The 5,811-nt window shown below is 39.8% G+C and overlaps 1 long non-coding RNA gene across 2 annotated transcripts; it reads right to left on the bottom strand.

Annotated features, from left to right (window-relative positions):
- Positions 1-728: 728 nt before the first annotated feature.
- On the bottom strand, positions 729-5,034 carry LOC111943157 (uncharacterized). Of its 2 annotated transcripts, XR_015290310.1 has the most exons (5): positions 4,629-5,034; positions 4,423-4,533; positions 3,980-4,081; positions 2,845-2,914; positions 729-2,342 (listed from the first exon to the last, which is right to left on the bottom strand). It is a non-coding gene; the product is annotated as an uncharacterized LOC111943157 (long non-coding RNA). The 2 variants fall into 2 exon arrangements; XR_015290308.1 differs by lacking the exon at positions 4,423-4,533 and having other exon boundaries at positions 4,629-5,009.
- Between the last annotated feature and the right edge of the window lie 777 nt (positions 5,035-5,811).

The following is a 5,811-nucleotide window of genomic DNA, read 5'->3' as shown; positions in this document are numbered from 1 at the left end:
GACAGTGGCACAGCAATATCCTGATTCTGCATATCATCCCCTGACACCAGCGGGTGAGTTCTCTTTTGGTTGTTTCTGAGAACATCCAAGAGCACCAGAATTAGATGGACATATTGACAAATGCCAAAATTAATCTGCCTGTGAAATCTTGGCTCAGTGGGTCCAAGAGAAGTTTTGTTGCTGGCTTGGAGTGGACTTGGAGGGCTTCACTCTCTAACTTCAGCTATTGGTTTTGGTTATACATAATGCATGCATCTCAGCAGTACCTATTTTAAACCTCCCTGTAATCTCAAACCAGAGAAACAGATTTTCCAGACTACACAGGTAATTAAAGAAGAGTTCAAAATATATGTAATTTACTTAGGCTAAACCCTGACAGGAGGATTTGTAACAAAATGCATATTTTTTCTACATTCTTTCTTAACTGCATAACAAAACACTGCAGACTTCATGGTTTGCTTTCTTGTTGAATGATAAATAGTGCCTCAAATTAAACATGACTTTTCTCTGTGAAACTAAACTACAGCTTCCTAAAGGCAGTAATGGCATTTCCTTTTTGTGTTGCTTTTCTCTCCATTTCCTCCTGATGAAAGCCACTGTCTGCATTGCCAGGTTTTAGCATTTCAGCTGGACTGATAGCATCAAAGATATTTCATGCCTTGAACCTTTCCTTTGTCTTGACCATTCTATATAAGAACTACTCCCACATCTGATTCTTTGACTTTCTCTGTGATTGTTTGCATCTCCAACTTTATTCTATTTCTCTAAATTAACATCAATTTCTATTTAATGGCACAGACATCTAGATGGTTAGCATACCTTCAAATCTTCTACCCTTTTCTGTTTGCTACATTTACACTGTCACAAATATTAGCAAATGCTGGTCTTAGTCTCTTGCTCCCTTTATGACTCTCCTCATGTTCATTAGCACCACCTCTTCAAGGAGTCTTGTTCAAATCATTTGGTGATATTCTCCAGATATTTCATGCTGTGAGCCACAGCAGAATTGTTACTGACAGTTGACAGAGTCCTCATCACACCCTGTGACTCTAGAGAAGAAAAGCCATAGTCTGAAACTTTATATCTATCTTTCTTGTTCACATACAACTCTGGATTCCGGTTTCAGTTAGAAGAAGAAATATGTGGTGAAAAATGTGTTTCTGTTTCCAGAATCTGGACTACCTGTGATACACTGAAGAGACAATATTTCCTGCAGAGATACAGCCAGAGTGTGAGACACTGGAATAAAATAATAAAAATGGAATAGCAGCTGTTGAGAGAGGTATAGTTCTAGCTCAGCTGCTCTTAATGTTGGACAAACTTTTTAATTCTCAGTAACCCAGTAATACCCAAAATAGTTTTGCAGAGGAGATACACAAGAGATATTGAGCATGAAACAGTGAATATAACCACTGAATATAAATTCACAGGCTTGCAGCTGATCTTTGAGAACAATAACTTTTGTCAGAGATCTAAGAAGTTAGGTGAAGAATTCCCTGACTTATTTTCCATCCCTGAATTTCTTCCCCATGTTGCAACTCTGCAAATAAAGCAAACTGACCCTAATCCATCCTTCCTCTTCTATCCTACCCATAAGAACAGGACTCTCCTGGTATTTAACATATTTTGCTTCTTTGAACAGGTGAAGATTTCTGAACACAGAAAAATCAACCTTTAAAATCTATATATGTTAGTCATCAGAATTCAATAGGTTTTTATTATTGTAAAGCATTCTTTGAGGTTATATCTAAATGAAATTGACCCAGCCTGTCCTCAGTGGCACTGTATATTAGAATAAAATTCCATAATTGGCAATAAAAAAATCAGAAAAGCAGGATTTCACTATTTCTGGTGTTTAATGCTGTCACACAAAGAGTAATAGACAATTATTTTATCAGAGTAAGTAGAAGCAAGATGACATTCTCTTTCAATTCTGGGACAATTTAAGACAGCATGCCATTAGTGGTGACTAATAACAAAGTGTTCTAGGTCCTTTTTCTTCTTCTTTTAAGGGAACCTAATTTTTTTTTTTTTCTTCATTGAACAAGCACATTTTCTGCCCACACTCCAATAAACACAAGGGGTATCGTTTTTAGCCTCAATCACAATCTCCCTTTCTGGTTCTTCTGTCAGCCTGGAATATTATTTTAACCGTCTTCAAAGAGGTCATCAGGACAGAAGTAGTCAGGAGGAAAATGTGTGGGAGGGGGCAGAAGCAGTGAAATATGCAAGTGCAATAATTGTTCTTCGATGAAGAAAAAGGTAGAAGAAAAAATATCCAGCTTCATCAGTAATGCAGGCCGTGCCATCCCCAGATGTTACAGAAGCATTAGAATTGCTCCCTGCAAGAAAAATTGGATTAGTCACAATCTTGTCGACTAATGGGCACACTCTGTGATCTTTAGAGCTTCATTTACTGGGTTAATAGTGCTTTGCCTGAGTTCCTTTGCAATAGGGAAAAAAAAAAACAAAAAAACAAAAAACCTGTAAAAAGAAATATTCTGGGTGCAGTCCACAGCCACTGACACGAGTAATATCATATTCATCACAGACAGACCTCGTATCTCATTACTACTGAAGAGTTTGCCCCCAAGGCATTTGAGCTCAGTCAGGCCAGGCCCCTCATGTGGAACCGTTCAGGTATATTGTGAAATGATTTAATGCGATAATAATGTCCACTTTGTGAGATAGATTATGTTTTTTATAGTGCCTGATGGTTAATGAATGATACATTAGCAAACATCACTAAAACATTATTGAGAAAATGCAGATATGAGATAGTAACTCCCTCATTCCCTACCCCCACTCTCTCCCAGATGCATAAAAATGGAAAGCAGAACTTACAGAAAACAGAAAACTTGACATTATTGTGATGCTACCAGCTTGCATAGTCTCTCTCTTGTTTGCTTGTTCTCTAGAGAAGGGGCAAAAGAGATATTTTAAAATGTTGTAAACACAAACTGAAATATCTCTTCTTAAATCAAATGAGAATCAATGAAAGTGCAAACCCGAAAAATACATTATATGTTGACCCAGTTTATTAGATGAAACCGTTTACCCTGATTTGATTTATCTGGCAATACACTGCTCAGCTGTGAAATGAGATAAGAAGAGCCTATTCACCTTATTTACAATATTATAGTGACTCCCTAGCACCACTATGGTTAAGGATCTGTCAGCAATTCCATTGCAATCACTATTTTTTTAGGGTTTGTAACATGGCTGTAGACTCATGCTTAGCTTGAACACGGCAATGCAAACCCGATAGATTCAATTAAAATCGCGTCTTGAGTTCATGGATTTCGGATTTATGAAGCACAATATTAAAAATGTGAATAACTCTAGGTAATTTTCTACATTTTTAGTTATTATTCCTGTGCCTTGAGAAATACCAAGAGGGTCATATGCCCTTACAGAGCAACTTTACTGATGTCAACAAAGTGATAATGATTTACACCATTTGAAAAACTGCCCTTTCTGTCAGGGTTATACTTGGCAAAGGTGAATTACACCAAGTAGTCCTTTTTCTCTTTTTGTATTACTTTGATTTTCTGTGTTCTTTGACTTACATATATTCCTTAAACCTCTTTGTCTCCTCAACAAGGGAGGAATTTTCCCCACACACTTTCAGTGAGAATTAAACTACTTCTGAACCCACAGTCTAGAACTGCTGTGTTTTTCCGTAAACCTTCTAGAATGGTTGCTGACGTTGAGTTTTCTCAGTAAAAATAAATATATTTTCTGTTCCAAGATCTTTTTTCTCTTTTGTTCTGTTTTAAAACTGAAGCCTCCAAAGATGTGCTGTTCTGGTTTTCTTCATTTTAATTTGTGAATGTCTTAAAAAAATTGAGAAGAAAAAGAAGTAGGGAAGGTTATGTAAGGCTATGTCTCTTGAGGTCAAACAGTACCTGATGAACACAATTATACAGAAACAAAATGCATTTTATCCCTTTCATAGACAGTGTAGATGAACACTTACCAGCCAATTAGACAAAGCAAAGGCCTTTGCTGCTCTGGGCTTCATTTGATCTGCACCTGTGTGACTGTAGAGGCTGGATCACACCAGTTAGGACACTGCCTCCTTATTTCGTAAAACAAAGCAAAGCACATATTAAAAAATCAGTATAGGTCTTTAACAACGATCCTTTTACCTTGGGCTTTGGAGAGAAATTTGAGAGGGAAAAACAACATAAAAAACAAACAAAAACAAACCCCAAAACAGAAATTTGAATAAACTAAGACTGTAATAAAGGGACATTTAGTCCATTAATTTCCTCACAGCCTCACTCTCAAATTTTTCTCAGGCTCACAAGGAAATGTATAACAGGCCTGTGTGGCTGTGATGGTGGGAGCTGTGAGAAGGTGCTGGAAAGAAGCTCCCCTCATCAGAGATCTGCAGCCTGCCCCCATAGGTCCCCATACCTATTTATGAGGAGCAGAGCATGGCGGTGGCTGTGAGGAAGAGCCCTGTCCCACCACCTAAGCCCAAATCCTGCTGCTGCCATGAATCTTGTCAGTACCAGCAGTGGAGGCCTGCAGGGGAACCAGCAGCAGCATGAGGTGGTTCTCAGAGGAGTAAGGACAGGGTGAGAAGTCAAAGTATCAGGGGGCTTGGGGCTTAAACTCACCTTGATAAATTGTTTCTTAGCAAGAAAAGGTAAAAAAAAAAAAAAAAAAAAATGACAGGAGGGTTGTGCAGTGCTGTGGTTCTCTTCTTCTGGCACTGGTGCAGGCAGGATTCGATCTCCATCACAGCCCCCTTAGAGCTTCGGTGGCACTGCCTGGTCGGCCCCGCCAGGCCTTGCAGGGTAATGCCATGGCTACTGTGGCTGCCCTGGGCAAACAAATCTGTGAGGGGGAATATCCCGGGGGCAGACACATCTCCCTGAGACACACTCCTGCTCCCGCAGGTGCCCGAGGGAGAGGCGGCTCCCAGGGACCTGTGAGGAATGTAGCAGCCCCCTTAGGTGGGTGCTCAACGTGGAGGTGTCTCTCAGAGTCACAGGCCCGGGGTCAGCGGGACACACAACTACTGAGCCTTTTCTCCCCTCCAAGGAGTATCTGGATTTAGACTCCCAAGATGAGACAGTTTAAGGGCAGAGGGCAGTTTCTTTTTTTAAGTAGGTTCTGGCAGGCAAAAGCTCAGGATCTGCCAGGACATGGCCTGTGCTGAGATACACCATGGCATTCTCAGTGGGACCTGCCTTGGTGGGAACTGTGGCAGGAGCAGCCCCGGCTCTGGTCATGATCTGCAATCAGCCGTCAAGTTCTGGTTTTCTTGTGTTGGTAAGGTTTTTACTTTGCTTGCTTGCCTAATCGACAGTTTAGTAGTATTTTTCTTTATGTTGTCTACATTTGTAATGTTCTGAAATTTGGTGTGTGGATTATCTGTGCTACTTGAATGCATCCCTTCTGCTATGTAGGCTCCAGCACATGTGCAATGAAAAAATTGCAGGATGTTCTGATTCTATGCTTAGGCAGAAAATACTGTTTTCTACTTGTACATAGCATCTCATTAATCATCGCTGCAGTCATGATGTCTTACTTGTGATGAGTTGGTTGCCTCAGTCCTTTATAAAATAACATGTACAGTGCTTTTATATGTTCTATCCTTTTTTCACACTGTCTGCTATGGTCAGAATCAGAGGAAAACACAATGCTTGTATAGAAAACGCTCCGGTTGTGTCAGTAAAACCAATGTCATACTCAGTCTTTGTGAATTGCAAATTAAACCTCCAAAGCATGTAGAAATTTGAGGCAAATGTAACCCTTCTATGTTACCTTATTTTTGATGGATATAGACTGATTAAC

Source organism: Cyanistes caeruleus, chromosome 1, assembly GCF_971803275.1.
Source record: "Cyanistes caeruleus chromosome 1, bCyaCae1.hap1.1, whole genome shotgun sequence".
Taxonomy (NCBI): Eukaryota; Metazoa; Chordata; class Aves; order Passeriformes; family Paridae; genus Cyanistes; species Cyanistes caeruleus.
This window is presented reverse-complemented; position numbering and strand designations above follow the sequence as displayed.